The sequence below is a fragment of the Pseudorasbora parva genome, chromosome 19 (assembly GCF_024679245.1).
Source record: "Pseudorasbora parva isolate DD20220531a chromosome 19, ASM2467924v1, whole genome shotgun sequence".
NCBI classification, from domain to species: domain Eukaryota; kingdom Metazoa; phylum Chordata; class Actinopteri; order Cypriniformes; family Gobionidae; genus Pseudorasbora; species Pseudorasbora parva.
This window is the reverse complement of record NC_090190.1, coordinates 24,804,337-24,826,623: the sequence shown is the minus strand read 5'-3', so window position 1 is coordinate 24,826,623 and position 22,287 is coordinate 24,804,337. Positions and strand designations below refer to the sequence as shown.

General features: G+C 39.4%; 1 protein-coding gene across 8 annotated transcripts in view; it reads left to right on the top strand.

The window, feature by feature from the left end:
• The window catches only part of thrb (thyroid hormone receptor beta), a 262,738-nt gene that overhangs the window by 15,730 nt on the left and 224,721 nt on the right, over nt 1-22,287 (top strand). For 5 of the 8 annotated variants that reach the window (XM_067424907.1, XM_067424906.1, XM_067424908.1 and 2 more), the window contains exon 2: nt 15,590-15,699. The exons of the other annotated variants lie outside the window; for them this stretch is intronic. The gene's annotated coding sequence lies outside the window, so the exon portion shown is untranslated. The remainder of the gene's footprint in view (nt 1-15,589; nt 15,700-22,287) is intronic. 8 annotated transcript variants of the gene reach the window in all.

The following is a 22,287-nucleotide window of genomic DNA, read 5'->3' as shown; positions in this document are numbered from 1 at the left end:
TAGTTTATTTTTTTTAAATGTGTAATCCATTTTGTAGCATTTTTATTTTAAAAAAGATATGAAATGCCCACTACTATAACCAGCAGAAGAGCACTTATTGATTTATTAGCGATTTTCACTCCCTAATGTATGGAGAAAAGTACGAAGTCACAGTCTCAGGAAAAACTAAACTTTTCTTCAAATTGTGACTAAATTACAGTAAAGTAAAGAGCTCCTTTAATAATCACTGAAGCTGTCGATCAGTTCAGTGTGAGACTATTGAAGAACAATGCTAATCTATATTTAATAAGAGCATTAGGCTACATTTAAATTTTCCCTATACTTTTTTTGCACATTACTGTTGTTAATAAAAGTTAATTTTATCTGCATATCAATTCATAAACATTTGATATGTATACTGTTTATTGCAAAAGATATGGTGCCCATTTATACTGTGGAATAGTCGGGGGTTATTCACATGCGGAAAGTTTTGCACCCCAGGTGGCACTTCTACCAAGCTGCAAATATTTAATTTTACCTAAACAAAATAAAGTTAAAACTTGTTTTGAACAATTTCTTTGTCATCTGCAGACTGATTTTAAGTAGGAGGGGGAAAAAATCGTTTTAACCTGTTAAGCTGATTTCTAAATTTTGAAAAAATCCTAAGAAATGTATACTCAGACTAAAACAAATACAGTTTGTGAATCCTTTGCACTAAAAGCATAATTATGGTCTCATTTGAAAGCAGACACCTGGCAGTTTACTGTAAAGTCAAAATGATAATATTTTTTATAATAAAAAAAAGCTATAATAAGCTTCAAAGTTTTGTAAAGTTATTAGAAATTTATTTGTATGAAATATCTTTATGAAAATAAAATTGAAGTGGGCCTTGGAGAAATCTAGAAATGCACTACAGCTAAAGCCACAAGTCTGACCATGTTATATTTCAGATCTGAAGATGATCAGTCTAAAACTCTGAATTTTATTAAACGTTTTACAAGATCGTTTCATGTGATTTTATTTTGAGATATCTCTGAAATATCAACTGATGTTTATTGCCACATCTTCTCAGCTTTCATTCTCTATTTTGCCTCTATTGTTTAGAGGTGCAAACTGCCCCATTCAGTTTGTCTCCCCAACACATATTCACACTTCTGCGGACTGGTTATGGCTCTAATTATTATTCTTTTGTCTGCATTATAATTACTAACGATTCTCTATTCAAACTGTTCTATTCAAACCTCATTTCTAAATCAAACCTCTCACTTTACCCTCACTGAGACTCTATTGAATGCATTTCGTCCAAATAAGCATTTCAGTAGTTTTACATTTAGAAAATGTTCATAAAAATAAAGTATTTACTCAGTGGCAGGTGCATCTAGGGCAAGCTAGCATGTTAGCTTAGCACACCAGCAAAACAACAATTTATACGATTAAAATCATGTTTTATTCAAAACTTGCTTCATATCACTTTATAATTTATAAGTCGAGTGTTTTATATAACAATATGTGATCTCATGTAGCTTCGGGTCAAAAAATCTGACAGAAAATATACAATGCTAAAAGCTATGTGGAATAGCATTGCATTATAAATATCATCTATTATGAAACCACCCAACATGGCATAAAGAACACAGACCAACCATATATTGCCGCGATTGTGTGTTTATTGTCTTAAAACGTGTCTATCTGCATAAAATAGCCATCTGACGATCGCTAGAAAGCAGCTTTGGTCATGTCAGATACTTCCTGAATGTCACATGGTGTGTCTGTTCTTCATCTATGCATAGGGGAGTGAATTTTCAGTAGTACAGCTTTCCAGCGCCCTCCGGCTGCCAGAATGAATTGAAAACACAGCATATCACAGTCTACTGCTCTCATAATCACACATCCGCGGATTTTGGATAAAGATTGAATAAATAATACTTCTCTGTATAGAAATTTGACTCAAACATGTGAGAATCTATCAACATTTCTCCACATCTGCACACATTTGAAGTAAAAGCCCTGAGGGAAGTTGTTTTGTCGAGTGTCTTCATGACGACCAGAGAAGAGTTTTTTATGAATGGGAGCAAATGACGCGCATATTACAATCAAAAGGTAGCGACGCCCAAGATCATATTCATAACTCCTGGCACATATTAACACATTACGGTCATTATAAGACTTTGAGAATAAAACAGAGGTAACAAAATTAAACTTTAGTCTTAGATCTTTTTAATGATGTATAGTTTGTCAAGGTAATTACTTACATCTGATAGTAATTTTGAGCTAATTTAAGCAAAGAGAGTTTCAGCACGTCCTCGTCCTCGTGACGCTTATCAGGTTAAATCGTAAATCGAATTTTTGGTGAAAAAATCGGGGATTTTTTTTTTGGGCCATATCGCCCAGCCCTAATGTAAACACATAACTGTCTTGTAAAATGTTTATTCTGTATGGTATTTTGCATCTTTTTGTCTTTGTCTTAACAAAGTACTAGTTCAGATAACCTCATATATGTCATGTCTCCTATCAAATTAATGCTCACTTCACGACTTACACTTCCATGTATATCACTTATTCAGAAAATGCAGTGTGTGTTTGTTGCATTAATTAGAAGATGAATGGCCAGAGACCCACTGATTCGAGCCTTGGAACAAAGGGCCATAAAATCTGCTGAGGAATTTCCCGCCTGGAAATCCCAACAATCTCATTGGTTAAGTCTAACCCTGGAGGGTGGGACTACTTCTTCGCTCTTACCTCTCTTACTTCTGAAAGTCTCTTCCGAAATGCTCTCGTCTTCTCTCCCTGGCTGAACCAACACGTCCCCCCCCCCAAGCAGGGAGGGGCTCCAGACACAGAGCCATGTGCTGTGTGGGACCAGAAACCGAGGCCCACCACACTATGGGGCCAACAGGCCTCAGCTCTTCCAAAAATCTTCTCTTCTACAATCCGATCTTCAACAATCCTTTTCTCCTCGCTTCATCAAATTACTAGCCCTAAGGGCATTCTTCAGAAGGAGAACACGGAGCATCCCTAAAAGCAACCAGCCGCTCCCTCTCGACTCGGAAAGAACCACCGGACACGCAGGGCATTTGAACTCGGAACAAACGCACACACGCGAGAAGCCACAACTAGAGCAAGTATTATCTTCCAAATTCAAACTGCTGTAAAGAGGGTGTGTTATTTTCCCGTTGGGACAAGTTAACTCCGTGAAGGTTGTATTTGATGAACTGAAGGAAAGCTGCTTCTTACCCCCCCCCCCCCACTCTCTTTGTCTCTCTCTCTCTCTCTCTCTCTCTCTCTCTCTCTCTCTCTCTCTCTCTCTCTTTTATCTCTCTCTAATTTCAGTCTATTCATTATTCACTTTTATGTATTCTTTCGTTAATATCTATACTTCTACTCTCTTGATGCATATTTAGTATGTACTTTCTGTGTGAATTGTAGTGTTATTTTTAGTCTGTGTTTATTAAACCTCCAAAAGACATTTAATGAGTTGAATCTGTTATTCTGCCACATACACAAAGTCAATGAAACTTGCGATCTAACTGCTTATGCTACTATGTTAGTAAAGTAAACTGTATGACCATTTGAAATATTGAACTTGTCCTGATCAGTAAAGTTAATGTTTCTTATGCGCTCGTAAAGCAGTAATCCCTTATTGAGAATTGATTTGAAAAGTCTATAACTAATTTGCAGGACAAACTTAGTAGGATAATTTCAAGCAATTCCATAAAGGGTTACTTGTATTTAATTAAACAATTTTCCCTATCGGAAAATTTTAATACGTAATGAACGACTAGCAAATTATATTCATAAATTCATGAATATTGAATATTAAATCCCTTTTGAGTTAATTATTCCCCGAGACATTAAACTCATTAGTCATTGTTGTTACAATTTCGAAATATATTACATCTACATTTCAGTGGTAACACACAAGGTGTTGATCATCATCTTTCTTTATTATTGTTAGCACTACCTCGAACTAAAGCGGCATCTCTTCGGAGCTGTCATTTTCTCAAATGAGCCGTGGCAATGTTTCAAATGAGCTTCTAACGCTAGACAAATGCCTTTATTTTCAACTCGATCACCTTGTACCCAAACCATTTCGAAACTAAGGAGCCATTTGTCCTCCAAATACAAACAAGCTCCTCGGCGCGGCGTTTGCGGGACTTGCGGGATGTTTTGCGCTGTAGGGGATTTAAAAAAAGTGACGTGAGTGGAAGGGAGGTGGCGGTGCTGTGAGAGCGAGAGCGGCAGAGAGATCATAGAGATATGCGACAGAGTTGCGAAATTGCAGGCGTGGCTTGCGGCTGTTATTTCAAATAGCACAGAATATTTTAAACAAATCGGTTAACCGGTTTCAACCGGCTAATGAGGCTCGGTGGTCGGTCAAGAAAATGTTTAGTTTTCGCCATCCCTAATCATGGGTCAACAGTGAGGTGCTGGCCAAATTAAGAGCACGGACTGCTGCCTTCAACTCTGGTGATTTAATTGCTTATAAGAAGTCCAGGTATGACCTTCAGAGATCAATAAAATCAGCAAAAAGAGACTTTAGGGACAGAGTGGAGTCAGACTATCGTGGCTCTGACCCCCAACACATGTGGATCAGTCTACGCTACATCACAGACTACAAAGGAAGGAAAAGCAGTGGTGTGTCTTTGTCTGCCTCTTTACCAGATGAGCTCAATACATTCTATGTTCATTTTGAGGCAGACAATACATTTTCAACTGTGAAAATACCGGCTGACACTGACACATGTCCCTTGGTTCTAACCACACACGAAGCGAGTAAGGCCTTCAAGAGAGTCAACGGCCGCAAAGCTCCAGGTCCAGATGGCATACACGGACGTGTCGTTAGGGCCCGTGCTGTCCAGATAGCAGATGTCTTCAGCAACATCTTCAACCTCTCCTTGAGACTTACAGTGATCCCCACATGCTTCAAGCAAACCACCATCATCCTTGTTCCCAAGAAAACAACTGTGTCCTGCCTGAACGATTACCGCCCTGTAGCACTGACATCAGTGTTACGACCCCCTCTTTTCTAGGGGTTAGTCAGGGGAAGTAACAAAGAAAATTAATTATTAATAATAAAATTAAAGGGTAACACTTCAATCTCCTGTCCCAGAGTGAAGGAATTCACAACTCGAGTCTGCTAAATTGCAGAAAAAGTAGGAATTTATTTACAACAAAAGAAACAGAAATTAACAGAGAAATCTTTGGGAGCACTGGCTCAGGGGAGCGCAAGGCCTAAAATAACAAACAAAACGATGACTAACTAATTTTTGGGGCAACTAACTTACCTAAATACTCAAAAGAAAAGGGGAAAATAAACAACATATAACTTCCCTTACCTCCTTAACTATACCAAAAACAGGGATGAAATGGTAGTCAACAGAAAAGGCACTCTCCCCCTACGCTTCCCTTTTAGGTTCACAACAATCTTTAACAGGAAACAAAAATAATTTAGACGAAAAAGATAAGACTCTTGATCACCACTGTACACTTAGCCACTTGCTAACTTAACACAGGAAAATCTCAACCTCTTAACCCACAATTACACCATTTTCAGTCTGGACCAGGAGAGAAGTGTGTTCCCCCGCAGCACACCTCCAAATGGCCTTATAAGCTCCACTCTCAGCCGCTAACACGCTGGCATAACGAGCTCCAGGTGTACGTCATCCTGCCGGTGAGGAGCCGAGAGAGGAGAGAGAGAGAGAGACACACACGGCCACCAGGCATTACAATATCTCACCACACAGGTATATTCACAACTGAATAAAAACAAAGCACCTATTGAAAAATTACGTCCAAGGACGTAACACCCCCACCACTAAGTGTTTTTTTTTTTTGTATTCTTTTGAATTTAACTCCAATGCAAAAAAGGAGGACAAAAAATAAAAATTAACACACCTCTGTTTAGGTTTCAATCTTATTGGCCCTGGACAAAGCATCAGCAATCACATTTTCAGACCCTCTTAGATGATGAATATCAAGATTATACTCTTGTATAATTAAAGCCCACCGCATTAATCGTTGATTAGAATTTGACATCTGGGCCAGAAAAGTTAAGGGGTTGTGATCGGTGTACACCAGAAGAGGAGCTGCATGACCTCCTACATAAACATCGAAGTGTTGAAGTGCAAGTAAGAGAGCAAGAGCTTCCTTCTCAACAGTACTATAGCACTTCTGGTAAGACGTGAACTTCTTTGAAAAATAGGAGACGGGATGGTCAACACCATGTTCATCTTCTTGTAATAATACAGCGCCTGCCCCCGTGGCACTGGCATCCACTTGCAGTTTGAATGTTTTTTCAAAGTTAGGGGCAGCGAGCACAGGAGCGTTACACAACAGGTCCTTTGCTGCCTCAAAAGCTAGCGAACAGTCACTGTCCCAGACGAACATTCGCTTGCTACTTAAAAGATCAGTGAGTGGGGAAACTACTGCGGAAAAGTTTCTGCAGAACCCGCGGTAGTAGCCTGTCATTCCAAGAAACCGTCGTAGCTCTCGTTTATTGCTGGGGGTAGGGAGCTGTAGGATCGCCTCCACTTTGGCCTCAACAGGTCTCACACATCCCTGTCCCACTTGTTTTCCCAAATAAGTGACTACAGCTTTACCGAATTCACATTTGGCAGCATTCAAAGTTAGCGAGGCTGTAGCCAACTTCCTGAACACATTTTCCAGTGTTTCCACATGCTCTTCCCAGGAATTTGAATAGACAACCACATCATCAATGTAGACTTCGCAATTTCTGACTCCTGCCAGGACTTTCTGCATCAGGCGTTGGAATGTAGCAGGAGCATTCCGCATCCCAAAAGCTAGAACCTGGTATTGCATAAAATGTTCTGGCGTCACAAATGCAGAAATTTCAGAGGCACGAGGAGTGAGGGGGACCTGCCAGTAGCCCTTAAGGAGATCTAATTTTGAGACAAAGTTAGCAGAGCCCACCCGGTCCACACAGTCCTCCATTCGTGGTAACGGAAAAGAGTCAGCTTTAGTGAGTTTGTTCACCTTACGGTAGTCTGTACAGAATCGAAAAGATGAATCAGGTTTGGGCACAAGTATACAGGGGGAGCTCCACGGGCTATGACTGGGTATGGCAATATTGTGATGTACCATGTACTCAACCTCCTCTTTCATTATAGCCCGTTTTTTTGGATTAACTCTATAGGCATGTTGTTTGATTGGCAGAGAGTCACTTACATCAATATCATGGGTTAACACTGAAGTTCTGCCAGGCACATCTGCAAATAGTGTAGGGTACTTGTATATCAGCTGAAGAAGTTCTTGTCGTTGGGAGCCTGTTAGGTAGGCAAGACTGTTAGGCAAGTCCTTCAGAATCATTGAATTTTTAAGCTTTCCACCGGAGCTTGCAGGGACCTTGTCTACCAAGCCATCCTCAGCAAGACAATAACTGGCACTAGAGACAGTAGCTGCGGGGGCAACCCTTGCAGTAGTGGAAGAGGTTGTCTCTTGACGTTTTAAATAACGTTTCAACATATTAACATGACAGACACGTTTGCGTCTCTGTCTGTCAGGAGTGGCAATCACGTAGTTAGTGTCACTCAGTTTTTGTATAACTGTATATGGCCCGAAGAACTTTGCAGAAAACACAGAGCCCGGAATTGGCAGAAGGACCAGAACCTGATCACCAGGTCGGAACTCACGGTCAACACTCTTCTTATCAAAGCGTGACTTCATTTTTACTTGAGTAGCACCCAAATGCTTTTGTGCAATGTTCCAGGCAGCATGCAAACGCTTCCTAAAAGAACTGACATATTCTGCCACTGGTTTAGGTGAATTACTCACAGACAATAGCTGTTCACTCAGCATCTTCAAGGGCCCGCGAATCGTGTGGCCAAACACAAGGTCAGCAGGACTAAATCCAGTTGATTCCTGCACAGACTCACGGGTGGCAAACAGAAGAAAAGGAAGTCCCTCATCCCAGTCTCTTCCAGTTTCAACACAGTATGCACGTATCATTGCTTTTAGGGTCTGATGATAGCGTTCCAGGGCACCTTGTGATTCAGGATGGTATGCAGTTGACATCCGGTGCGACACGCCTAATGCACCCAATGTTTGTGTGAACTTCTTCGAAGTAAAGTTCGACCCTTGGTCTGTTTGGATTTCTTTGGGCAATCCAAAGGTGGTGCAAAACTTTACAAGAGCTTTGATTACAGCTGGGGACTTAATTGTGCGTAGGGGAACTGCCTCAGGGAACCTAGTTGCGGTGCACATTATAGTCAGTACATACTGGTAACCACTTTTGGTTTTGGGAAGGGGGCCTACACAGTCTAATACCAACCGCTCAAATGGTTCAGCCATAACTGGCACGGGATGTAGAGGAGCAACAGGGATTTTCTGATTAGGCTTGCCAGACCTTTGACATATAGGGCAAGTTCGGCAAAACTCTGCTACTGAAGACTTGCAACCGGGCCAGAAGAAATACTTGGTTATCCGGTGAAAAGTTTTATTGACCCCTAAATGTCCCGCAAGTAGATTTTCGTGGGCAAGCTTCAGTACCTGTGGGCGATAATCAGCAGGGAGAACTATTTGATGAACTTCACGGCAATCAGAATCATCATCCTCTGGCTTCCATTTCCTCATTAATACTCCACTATCATAGTAATAGCCAATTCTCCTATCAGGACCATTTTTACCGCTGAGGGCTGCCTCAACACAAGGAACAAGGGATGGGTCTGTCTTTTGTGCAGCAACTAACTGATCTCTATCGACACTAAGAGTCTCATGGGGGCTGTTTACCTCCATCCGCTCCCTAACCTCAGGCTTTATTGTTAAGTCACATTGGAGAGGTTCAGAGGAGATTTGGAAGAACGAGTCGGTAAGACTTACAACATCTTCAAACTTTTTGGACTGTGCTCGAGTGACTGCACACACAGGAAAGGTAGATGAGAACTCTTGGGAAATAGTACAAGTTTCATCAGTTTCACCCTTATTTGTCACGACCGGTCTTGGGAAAACTTGACCACCCGCTAAATCATTTCCTAACACGAGACCTACGCCATCAAATGGTAACTGTTCACGCACTCCCAGATTAACTAATCCATTCACAAGATCAGAATTTAAGTGTACCTGATGGAGAGGAACACTATCACACCCCATCTCAATACCACGAATTAAAACATTTGTGCCCGTGTATGAATTTTGTGAGAAGGGTAGTACCTCTTTTAAAATGAATGATTGCGCCGAGCCGGTATCTCGCAAGATCACGACAGGCTGATGTGGAGTGTCAGACAAGGAAACAGAGCCAGGAAAGAGAAACGGTTGCATAGACTCATTCTTATCCATAGCCATTGCGTGCACCAAAGCAGTTTTTTTACTTTTGGCTTCAGCATTTTTCTTTTTCCAGGCCTGACACTCCGCAATCAGATGTCCTTGATCAATACAGTAAAAACAGGAACGTCCATCTCTTCCCATGGAAGAGACAGGTTTCCTATCTCGATTACCATTACTTTTCAACATGTGCACAGGCACACGTGAAAAACCTTGCGCCGTATTTCTACTAGCAGGCGGCATGTTTGACGAACGGTTAAATGGAAAAACATTTCGGTGCGTCAAAACAAATTCGTCCGCCACTACAGCAGCATCTGACAACGCCGTTACTTTATGCTCATTTAGGTGAACAACGATACCCTCCGGAAGACAACTTTTAAAATCCTCCAGTAAGATTAACTCTTGCACCTGCTCAAAAGTAGTAACCTTACTGGAGAGACACCACTTCTCAAACAATACTCTTTTCTCTCTGGAAAACTCTACATAAGTCTGTCTCTCTGACTTTGCATGTCCTCTGAACTTTTGGCGATACGCTTCCGGGACAAGCTCGTATGCGCGCAGAACAGCGGCTTTGACCATGTCATAATCGAGGGACTGTTCAATGGGCAATGACGCACAGATTTCTTGAGCTTTACCTGTTAAACTACACTGTAGTAACAGTGCCCACAAATCAGTCGGCCATTTAAGCTTACCTGCGATGCGTTCGAAAGCAACAAAGTACGCGTCAACCTCTGACTCTCGGAAGGGAGGCACAAGTTTGATGTATTTACTAACATCAAACCCTTGAGCATCTCCTTCCCTATTTGAGGTAGCCGGCGTAGCAGGAGTAGACATAGGAGAAGAAACAGAAGCAGAGGGAGGTCTAGAGCGTGGAGGAGGAATAGGTTGTCGTCTCACCTCTTCAGATTTTAATTTCAATGTGTGAATTTTAACATCTCTATCACTTTCCGCCTCTACTACTCTGAGCTTTAAACGTAAATTTTCATTTTCCTGCTGCTTTATGTCAAGATCTAATTCTTTAAGACGGATGGCTAAGGCCGGATCAAAGTTAGTACTTTCAATGGTATCAAATCCAGAAACAACCTCCTCAGTCATTGTCTTTTTCATAACTGCAGGTTGTTCTTCAACCTCTGGTAAGATACCATTGTAGACGAGCTGCTCAAACAGTAAATCCTTAATTATCTGCTTTCTTTCTTCTTTCGGGACATCTATATTAAAGAAATCTGCAATCGAAATCAGATCCTTCTTCCTACACTTTTGGAAGACCTCTGTGGTAGGTGCTAGCGTAAATGCCAATAAATCAAACTCCATTGTTACTACCACAGAGACTCTCCCCTTCACCTAAAGCAAAGACAGAGAGAACATACGTTTTTAAGAGAGAAAAGAGAAATTGTACTCACCAAATCGACGTAGTCGTTTCTAAAAACGAACGGACGAGCCCCCACTTGTTACGACCCCCTCTTTTCTAGGGGTTAGTCAGGGGAAGTAACAAAGAAAATTAATTATTAATAATAAAATTAAAGGGTAACACTTCAATCTCCTGTCCCAGAGTGAAGGAATTCACAACTCGAGTCTGCTAAATTGCAGAAAAAGTAGGAATTTATTTACAACAAAAGAAACAGAAATTAACAGAGAAATCTTTGGGAGCACTGGCTCAGGGGAGCGCAAGGCCTAAAATAACAAACAAAACGATGACTAACTAATTTTTGGGGCAACTAACTTACCTAAATACTCAAAAGAAAAGGGGAAAATAAACAACATAAAACTTCCCTTACCTCCTTAACTATACCAAAAACAGGGATGAAATGGTAGTCAACAGAAAAGGCACTCTCCCCCTACGCTTCCCTTTTAGGTTCACAACAATCTTTAACAGGAAACAAAAATAATTTAGACGAAAAAGATAAGACTCTTGATCACCACTGTACACTTAGCCACTTGCTAACTTAACACAGGAAAATCTCAACCTCTTAACCCACAATTACACCATTTTCAGTCTGGACCAGGAGAGAAGTGTGTTCCCCCGCAGCACACCTCCAAATGGCCTTATAAGCTCCACTCTCAGCCGCTAACACGCTGGCATAACGAGCTCCAGGTGTACGTCATCCTGCCGGTGAGGAGCCGAGAGAGGAGAGAGAGAGAGAGACACACACGGCCACCAGGCATTACAATATCTCACCACACAGGTATATTCACAACTGAATAAAAACAAAGCACCTATTGAAAAATTACGTCCAAGGACGTAACATCAGTCATCATGAAGTGCTTCAAACGGCTAGTCAAATCCCACATCTGCTCCTCTCTGCCTGACACCTTGGACCCATTACAATTTGCTTACCATTCTAACAGATCCACGGATGACGCCATTGCGATGGCCATACACTCTGCACTGAACACTTGGAGGGAATGTGCGGATGCTGTTTGTTGATTACAGCTCTGCATTTAACACCATCATCCCTACCAAACTTATAGCCAAACTGAAAAATCTGGGTCTCAACAGTCACTTATGTAACTGGGTCCTGGACTTCCTGACCGGAAGACCCCAGGTGGTCAGAATTGCCAACCACACATCCTCCTCACTTATACTCAGCACTGGTGCTCCACAGGGATGTGTACTCAGTCCTCTCTTATACTCCCTGTTGACTTATGACTGCTCCAACATCATCAAATTTGCTGATGATACTACTATTCTTGGACTCATCACTAATGGCGATGAGACATCCTACCGAGATGAGGTTAATGCACTTACTACATGGTGTGCTGATAACAATCTCTCTCTAAACATTAGCAAGACTAAGGAGATGATTGTGGATTACAGGAAGTCACAGAGAGAGGGTCATGTTCCCCTTCATATCAACGGAGAGATAGTAGAGACAGTTAAGAGTTACAAGTTCCTTGGCATTCACATCTCTGAGGATCTTTCCTGGAGCCTACACTCAGAGACCATAGTGAGAACAGCCCGTCAGCGTCTCTACTTCCTGCGGAGACTGAAGAGGTTTGGCATCTCCTCTAACATGTCAAACTTCTACCGCTGCACTATAGAGAGCATTCTGACCAGCTGCATCACTGTATGGCACGGCAACTGCTCTTCTTTGGACTGCAAAGCTCTTCAGCGAGTGGTGAGAACAGCCAAGCTCATCAATGGACACAATGGACATAAACTCCCAGCCTTACAGGAAATCTATCAAACTCGCTGCTTGAGAAAGACTTGCAGCATCATCAAGGACCCCCAGTAATCATAATATTACCTCAGGACTTCTTATGTACAACTCTAAACACTGACTACCTTTATTGTACCTGTTACTTGCACTTATGGGCATATGCTCTGTCCATGTCTTTCTGTCTATGGGTACTGTAGTCACTCAAGAAACTCAGTGCTTTCTATGTCTTATGTCTTGTTATTGTCACTGTATGTCTCAGCCTCGTCACAAGCATTTCAATGCCCAGTTTTCCCCAGTGTTAACTATGCAAATGACAAATAAATGCCTCTTGCTCTTGCTTGCTTGACTAACAGTAGTTGTAAACAGGGAAAATCTCTCCATTTTTAGAATGACATGAGAGATAGTAACTAGGGGTGTGCTCAAAATATCGATTCTTAGATACATACCGATATAATAAAAAAAGATACCGTATCGATCTTCTAGCCCTTAGTATCGATACTCCGCCCAGCCATTAGGGGGTGCAACGGCACCCGCGAGTTTAAAAAAAACTCATGGAAAATGATGAAAATTTTAGAAGCGCAGTTGTCCCTAAAGGCAGATGTTTGGACACGCGCAAAGGAAGGAAACCAAGGGATCGATAAAACAAATGCAATCTGCAGGCACCAGGCTTCTATATGCTACACCGGCAATACAACTAACCTGCGAGCCCACCTGCAAAGACACCATGCAGACAAGCTAGCTTCGCCGCAGCCCCAAAAAAACACGGGACCCCACGCAAACTTCTTTGGACAACACAATATCCAAGCTTCCATCTAACTCAGTCCGTGAGTTATCCTATCTGTCATAGGACAAAGCTAGCATTACCAAGATTATCCTTTGCTCAACCTGCCTTTTTGAGGACAAACCTGGTTTAGCCTTAAGATTTTTAAAAATCCATCCTGTTATGAGGTAGATTAGATTTGTTGTTGTGCCAAATTTTAAAGCAAGATGTAGCATTAAAGTGATTTCATAGTGAAAAATGTTATGGCAGTACATCGTGTCACAGCAAATGAATTATAAGAAGATTTAATGAGAATAAGGGTAATAATAAGATGTTGTGCTTGTGTGAGCTCAGACTGTACCCTTGGAAAGTTTAATGTTGACTTGTGGTAATTTCCAGATTAATACAATTTGTGTACAATTAATCAGAGCACTTGAAGTTGCAAATATTTAAGCAAAATGCACTTTGTTACAATGCACTTTTGTCTTCCATAAATTGAAGAAAAATGCAGAGTTCTGTTTGTTGAGTAAATGTGTTCAGCATTAACTAATTGGCTCTGGCCCATGTATTTTTATTGAATCGTATCGAATCGTCACATTGTATCAAAGCGTATCAAATCGTATATATTTCACCCCATACACAGCTCTGTATTGAGGTACGTATCGAATCGTGACCTGTGTATCGAGGTATGTATCGTATCGCCAGGTTCTCCAAGGTATACAGCCCTAACAGTAACACATCTTTAGACTGAATTATTCATTTGTAACAGTGTTCTTAATACCCATTACCTGCTGACATCAATTCTACATTGGTAAGTGCTTTTTGGTTTTTCTTTGATGCTAAGAACTTATTTATTCAGCAACTTGCAACAAACAGAGTCTTCACCGATACACTCTTGTTCTGTCTTCTGCTACTCCCTATTTACTCTCGTCCGATTTAGTTTATCATCACCAGGACCCGTTTCAGTTCACTTACATTTCATGGGGCTTGCAGCTCTGAGATAGCTCTTACTTTCTCCGGGTCAGGCCTGACTCCTCTCTCGTCTATGACGTGTCCCAGGAAATAAAGCTCCTTCTGTCTGACGATACACTTCTATTTGTTGAGCTTGAGCTCTGCGTGCTCGATCCTCTCCAGAACGCGCCTTAGACGCTCGTTGTGCTGTTCTTGGGTTTTGCCGTGAACTAATTAATCGTCCATGTAGACCGCAAACTCCCTCTAATCCTCCTAGTAGTTTGTTCATTTTACGCTGAAATATTTCTGGCGCTATGCTAATGCCAAATGGTAAGCTCTTAAAACAACACCTAGCAAAAGGCGTTATGAAACGTTCTATCGTATTATCCTGTTTGACACTGTGAAGCTGCTTTGACACAATCGTGATTGTAAAAGCGCTATATAAATAAAGTTGATTGATTGATTGATTGAAAGTAGTGAGAAGACTGTTCTCTCTATGTAGGGGAATTTGCCAAAAGCGTCCAATTATGAGAATATTTTGGAACCGGCGAGTTTGACAAGAATTTCGTCAGTCGTGGGTAGGATGAATCGTTCTCTTTTTACATTTTTGTTGAGTTTTTTCAAGTCTTCGCAGATGCGCACTTTCCCGTTAAGTTTCATTACTGTGTCTGACTCGGCTTCACTTAGCATTGGTGCGCACCAGTCCGTTGGTTGCATTATCTTTTCAATGACTCCGTTCTCCTCCATTCATTGGAGTTCGGCCTTAGATTTGGGAAGTAATGGTAACGACACTCCGTGTGGACTGCGTATGGCGCTACATTCTATTAGATTTATTTTAACTTGTTCGGTTCTCATTGTTCCCTGTTCCCTGAATGCTTCACTGATTTCCTCGATTCTTTTAACTAAGCCCATCTCTACTGCTTGTTCTCTGCTTAGCAAATTGTTCATGGTGTCGCCCTCCATGCCGTCAATTGTGAATTGTGAACTTTAACTTTTTATCTTTGTACTCCTTGGTCGTTTCAAATCCAGGTCGTCGACCTGGACTTTCATATTTCGCATGTGTCTCAGCTTCACTTTACTTCCAAGCGAGTTAAAAGTCTTTTTATTCATAACAGTCACATCAGCTCCGTTATCAATTTTAAATTTTACTCACGAGCCTCAATTCAATTTCACAAACCAGTTCTCTGTGTCGTCAGCCCTAGTATTGCTTACCGTTCCCAGGTAATATGAATCGTCATCACTTGCCTTTGTGTGCGTTCCTTTTATTACTTTAATAACTGTCCTTGAGTAATACATACGCTTCCAGTGTCCTTTCTTTTTACATTTTCGACACACAGTTTCTGCTGCAGGACATTTTTCCTTGTTGTGATGTTTCGTTTCTCCACACTTTCCGCACCTGCCGCCACCGACCGTTCTATCGTTTTTTCCACTGGCTTCTTTTCACCCCATTTTCCTTTCCTTTTAGGTCATCTGCGTGCAACCTCCTGAACACTGCTTGGTGTACTTTCCTCCTGTTGGCTCACCTGCTGAGGGATGTCCTACGCTTGCCTCACCATCAGCACCGGCATGTCTAAGGTAAGGTCTGTCATCAGCTGTAACCTTCTTGAAAGCTCTTTATCTATAATGCCAACCACAAGCTTATCTCTGATGTTTTCTGGGCACCAAAATCACAACTCTCTGCTAATTCGTAGAGTGCACGGATGAAAATCTGCCTTGTCTTTGTATGCGTTGGTAAAAGCACGCCCTCTCGTGGATAATGTTCTTTTTCGGGATGAAATAGTCATTAAACTTGTTCAGCACGGCGTCAAATTCTTTTTTTTATCTCTCTCAAACATGAACGAGCTGAATATGTTTTCTGCCTCTGGTCCCATGGCATATATAAGGGTGCTATCCTGTACCTCGTGAAGCGCTGTCACCATACGGCCCAATCTTGAGGTCTATCAAAGGGGAATTTCGTGGGTGGAGCAAATTTTGCCATTTCTACTTCTACACAACTTCTGACACCATGTCAAATAAGTCTCACTTACAATGACTTTGTCGCTAAGAACTTATTTATTCAACAACTTGCAACAGACACAGTCTTCACCGATACACTCTTGTTCTGTCTTCTGCTTCTCCCCATTTATCTCAACCTATCACTTTACCAGGCTAGGTTGTCAATCAACAGATGCAAGTATCTACTCTCTATGACAGAAAGTAGATCAAAAGATTGTTTTTCTCTGCTGGCAAACTGCAGAATCTTATCCCTAATCACAGGTACCCAATTTTCGGTGAGTTTTGAAGCGGAGTCTGGATTCAAAATTAAGAAATCCTGACATATCTAAAAAACACAAAACAAAGGCCAACATGGCAAACAAAGTTGTAAAACAAAAAAGAAAATACTGAGCCAATGTTTTTATTTTTTAAATTTAAACCCACCATTCCTGGAGTGTCAAGGAGACATGGATACTGCTTGAATATTTCCATGATTGTCTTGGTTCCATTGTCACAAATCCATTTTGCCCTATGGATAGACATCTCCTTCATGTATTCCTCATCTGACTTAGTGGCCCAGATATTATTTTTAAGCCACTCTGTCATTTGAATAGCCCATATATGAATCTACATTTGACTCTGTTGAGAACAGAAATGTAAATCACAAACAGGAATTTTGAATGGGAAAATATGTTTGGCTGAGGTTCATACAGACACACATATACATATATACACACATGCATTATATAAATATATATATTTCCGTCAACTATCCATCTATCTGGGCATCTTTCACATTGAACCTGGCTAATCAGGGAGTCCTTAGTAGCTCATTCAGCTCCCAAACGGTCCTTCATTTCCCACTTCTGATTCTTTAAATTCCGTCAAATGTAGTACTTTTTTGGCCTGCTGTGACTGATATTTATGCACATATTTCACTTAAATTATTCAATGTTACTCATCTTTTCTGAGCCAATATTAATATATTTTCTGACCCTCCTAATAATCCCCCTCTTCTGATTGGCTTCATCACTCTTTCTCCTCTCCACCAATCAGCTGGTGTGTGATGAGCGTTCTGGTGCAATATGGCTGCTGTCGCATCATCCAGGTGGATGCTGCACATAAATCGAAAAAAAAAGCGCTATATAAACAAATTATATCGAACAAATTATATTATTATTATATTATGGAGGATCTTTTCACCACACTGCTCGACCACATACAGTGACTGAATAATATGTTAATGTGTATGTGCAAGGAATTGAGAACAGAGGGGAAATGTCATCACATATGATCGCATACACATACACATCAAAATAGCATTCAGCTAGTGACTACTTGAAGTGTGGCTGAGCAGTGTGAAAGGGTGATATTATTCTGTCTTGTATTAATAAATGAAAATGGCTCTCAGACAGGCACTGACTCTCAGCCTTCATTTAAAGCAGCTGGCTCATAGATCAATACAATTAAACAAGTAGAGGATTGTTAACTGATAAAAAAAATATGTACAGGGAGCATGAGGTACACAAATGTACTACTACTGTGCTACAGGTTTTTTAATTATAATTATATATATAACAAGGATGCATTAAATTGATCATGTGACAGTATAGACTTTTATAATGTTGCAAAAGACATTTTATAATGTTGTTTTAGATTTCAGATAAATGCTGTTCTTTTAAACTTTTATTCATTTAATTATCCTGAGATAATTGATAATAGAAACTGTTTTCAACACTGATAATAATCATAAATGATTGTTAATCATCAAATCATCATGAGAATGATTTCTGAAGGATTATGTGACTCTTGAGACTTGAGTAATGAGGATACATTTTGAATGAGGATATGCACCTTTGATCACAGGAATAAAATACATTTTAAATATATTTAAATAGAAAAAAAAAAGTTATTTTACATTACATTGGTTGGATGGGTGCGGGGAGCGAGGGAGGGGGGTTGCCAGAAATGCAGAAATAAGACATCAATTTGTTTTATTCGTTACTCTGGTAGATTATAGATTTACAATTTATATTACATTACTACTAGTACTGTTACTACTAATAAAACCAATCTCTGGGGGCCCCAAAAGTGTGTGGGTACTTAGAATCAAAGTTACCCCTTAAGCTGGGCATACACTGTGAAAGATTTTACTTTCACTTTCCGTAAGGAATAATTGACTGGGTTTGAGACTGCGTTTGCACATTGTGTGATATCCACTGACTCGCGTTCATGAATTAAAACAGGAAAAGGAAAAAAAAGAAGAAAAAGGACATTATGACATTGTGTCAAAATGGGCAACGGTTCCCATTTCCTGTCATAATAAGGTAAAATATTTAAAAAAATATTAATTAATATTAAATACAAGTAAATAAATAAATAAATAAATAAAGTGTGAAAGTAAAACAAGTAGGCTAGCCCTAAATTAAAAATTAGATGGTTAAACTTCTGCTTTCGTGCATGCGCAGTGAGGGAAAATAGGGCAATCAGTTCGTGGTTTTGCTTCAGCTGTGCGATAACCTCACGAGGGGTGACCAGAATTTCTGACACGCCAGAAATTCATCCAACCATCCGATTCCCGATCGGGAGAGGTTTGTCGCTTCTCGTTTCACCCTGAACACTGCACGAACACCTGACGACAAACAACGCACAATAATCCTGAAAATCGGCGCGACCCAAAAAAGAGTCGAATGAGTCAGAATTTGGCTTTAGCTACGCACCTGCTGTTCCTGTTTGCACACCAGCATTACACATTTCTGAACTCGTCCTAATCAAACATCTGATTCAACCCATCAGCTCATAGGGCTCATAGGTCAGATAGGGCAATGCTCCCCAAACCTGTTCTGGGACCCACCACATCACATTTCTTATGTCTATCTCATCAGACACAGCACAGATTTAAAAACAGCAATTATTTCATACTTCTGAGTTCAGAAATACAGAAGTCCCTATAAATACAACAAAATCACATCCCTGTGTTAGACACTGTACTCACATAGCCTTTACCCTGACAATCCTTAAGGCATGAAAACTGTTCAACCACTGATGAAGCCAGGATGACTTTTGTACATGCGCTTGGGCTTAAAGAAACTTTCATATTTAGAATTTTAACAATAGTACAAATGTACCCACCAAGACACGTAATATATCAAAAAATATTTTGGCATTAAAATGTTGTACTTCAATTTGTATTGAAAATCTGTACTCACTTTTCTCCAAAGCGTTTAATAAGATGTGACACTAAGATCTGAACCATAGCTTGTCTCTCTTTAAGAGAAATGCAGTGCTTGTTTTCAATTGTATCTTCAGTGCTTGTTTTCAATTCTATCTACAATAGTAACACCCAATAGCAGTTCTAAAAAAAATATTTGTTTAAAAGAAAAACACCCTACACATTTCTTAATTTTTTTTTTTTTAAAGACAACAGCAGCTACTTTTCTAGCAACAGTTTGGTCCCAATACAAGAAATCGATAAACACAAACTTACAAATGCTGCTACGTGCTCCACATATATCGTGTGCTGCTGCCCCATTGATATAGTAGGTGTAGTTGCAAGCTCTTCAATTGATTCCTTTAATGTAAAAATGTTATGTTAATGCTTTTACAGTATGTTAGGTCTGCACAATATATTGTTTCAGCAAAGATATCATGATGTGCACAGTCACAATTCTGTTAAACAATTATTTTCAGTGAAACTTACAAGATTTATTTGATGTCATCAAACAGATGAACCCCATGCCTCTACACCTAATACCTTGTTACTTACATCAATTGCATTCTTGAGGTACTTCTTGAATTTTAAACAAAGTCCAATAATGGGGATAAGAGAGGTCAGTGTGACATCATCTAAAAGAAGGAGGTTTTCTTGAGCAATTTTCTCAGCTCTAAGAGAAAAAAAATATGCAAAACACACTTTTTTGGGCTTCAAATTTTGGGATGCCATTCACTGCCATTGTAATGATTGATTATCCAGGACATTTTTTGGTCCCACTTTATATTAGGTGGCCTTAACTCGACTCTGGGTTATGATTTTAGGCTATTTCTTTTTCAAAATCATTGATGATATTAATAATGTTGCAGTGTTATTTTATTCTCATGTTTTTTAATAAGTAGTTTTTTGGTATGGCTTCGAAAACAAATGTGATGTCTGATCATCACAAAAAATAAAATTAACTGCAAGATCGCTATTCAGTTTTTGGTGCTAATCGCAAAGCCTACAGTGCAAACTACATGACAAAAATAGAAAATCTGTTTAATTTTATGTATTAAATGTATTGTTTCTGATGTCACAGTTTAGCAAAAGTAAAATTGAAAAAAGGGGAGAAAATGGCAAATATCCATTGATGTAACTGGAAACTAAAAATGAACGTCTGGTTTTAATTTTTGCATTTGCTTTGTATAGTATGAAAAACCGTGATTCACCATAAAATAATTTATACTTTAATTGTTGCCCTCAGTATCAATAAATGGTGTAAAAAATACAATCAGATGCCAGTGGTTACTTAATTTGCATTTCATGATTCTTGTTAATTCTTAGATAAAATAATTAGAGCTGACATTAAATTGTTACAGTTTAATTACAAAACAACTTCTAAGTAATAGTTATTAATTATAAGGTTAGGGTTTGTTTATGGTTACACCTCCGTGGTGAAATGAAGAAACAGACGCGCCAAACATGTCTTAACGCTGTGAGCTGGATATTCATTAAAAATAAAGTTAATCCATGCATTCATACTATTGGAATCCATGTTAAGCTTATGCAGCATGTTTATTGCTTGGAAGTTCGATCCGGTTTAGCTCCACGTAGGCATATGTTTTTTTCTCTATAACATGCCATGCAGAAATAGTCTTCTGAGAATATTCTTATATCACAATTAACTGTTATATACCAAAGGCTGATTTCTTGATTCATGACCCCTTTAAAGCGGGGTAATAAAGAATGATCTTTAGTACTGTAATAAGTCCCAGTAGTGCTATAAACATCAGTTGAAGAGGCAAGGTTAGTTTACTTTGTGGCACTATTTCTCACAGATACCAATAAAATGTACCAGTAAATTGTAAATTCAGTTCACTTTTAAAAATTTGGAAAACGATTGCCTTATTTTTTGCAAGGGAAAATTTAAGTTGAATAACTAATCGCATTTATTTGAATGTATTCAGACACCTTAAACATTTTCTCACATTATCATAGTTTATTTGTTATTGTATAGAAAATGGTAATAAAATATGACAATAACTCAGTTTAACTGTGCCAGAACAAATTAATTTTCATAATGTCAGATAACTTTGATTAGAAATGTATGTAATCCATTATAATTAACCAATCAGCTGTTAAATACACAATTAGATAATACTAGTTTAGGTCAACCAATTACCAAGCAATGTTTCATTTTGTTCAGCCTGTGATGTAAAATGTTGCATTAGCAATTAAAGAAAAAAAAAAAAACCACTTGCAAACATGGTTAGGTCGAAGTGTCTGAATAATTTTGGTCCCACACTTATAAAATCACTGGTAGATTTTATAAGTGTGGGATGAAGACTGTGTGAAGAATTTTTGGGTATAACATGTTACAGTTTTACTTTATTTTACTGTCCTCACTTACATAAATTAACTTTAGTGTCCTGCACCCACTAGTAAACAATTATATCTGGTGTAATTTAATAATTTTTGGTTTTAATCACCTAAAATGCTATTATTCTTAACATGGATTTAATCTTCATTTTAAGCTAGACTTTAAGTGCTATCGGTTACCAAAATAATTTGAAGAAAAGTGAACTTGTTTTAACTAGTACATAAGGTAGTTAACACAAGTTTGAAATACTCAATGTTTAAGACATACTCATGTTTAAGTATGTCACAATTCCAAAACTATACGTCTAAAACACCTGTCCCTGTCCATGAGACACCTTTTCATTTACAGACCTGACTAAACATTATTTGTAACACAATTACAACTTCAAAATAATAGGTCATTAATAAAGGTCACAACATTAAGGGTGGGGTAAGTGCTTTCTGGTAACCGTTGTTGATATTTTAAATCACCAAAACAAACACGCCCCTACCCCCAAAACAGTGGCGGCTACTGGTCTGTCAGAGAGGGGAAGCTCATTTTCGGCCAATTGTCTTATTTATTTAAAAGTAAATTCTGCCCTACGTTCCTTTTCAAGAAAATGGTCTTTCACCCTGTG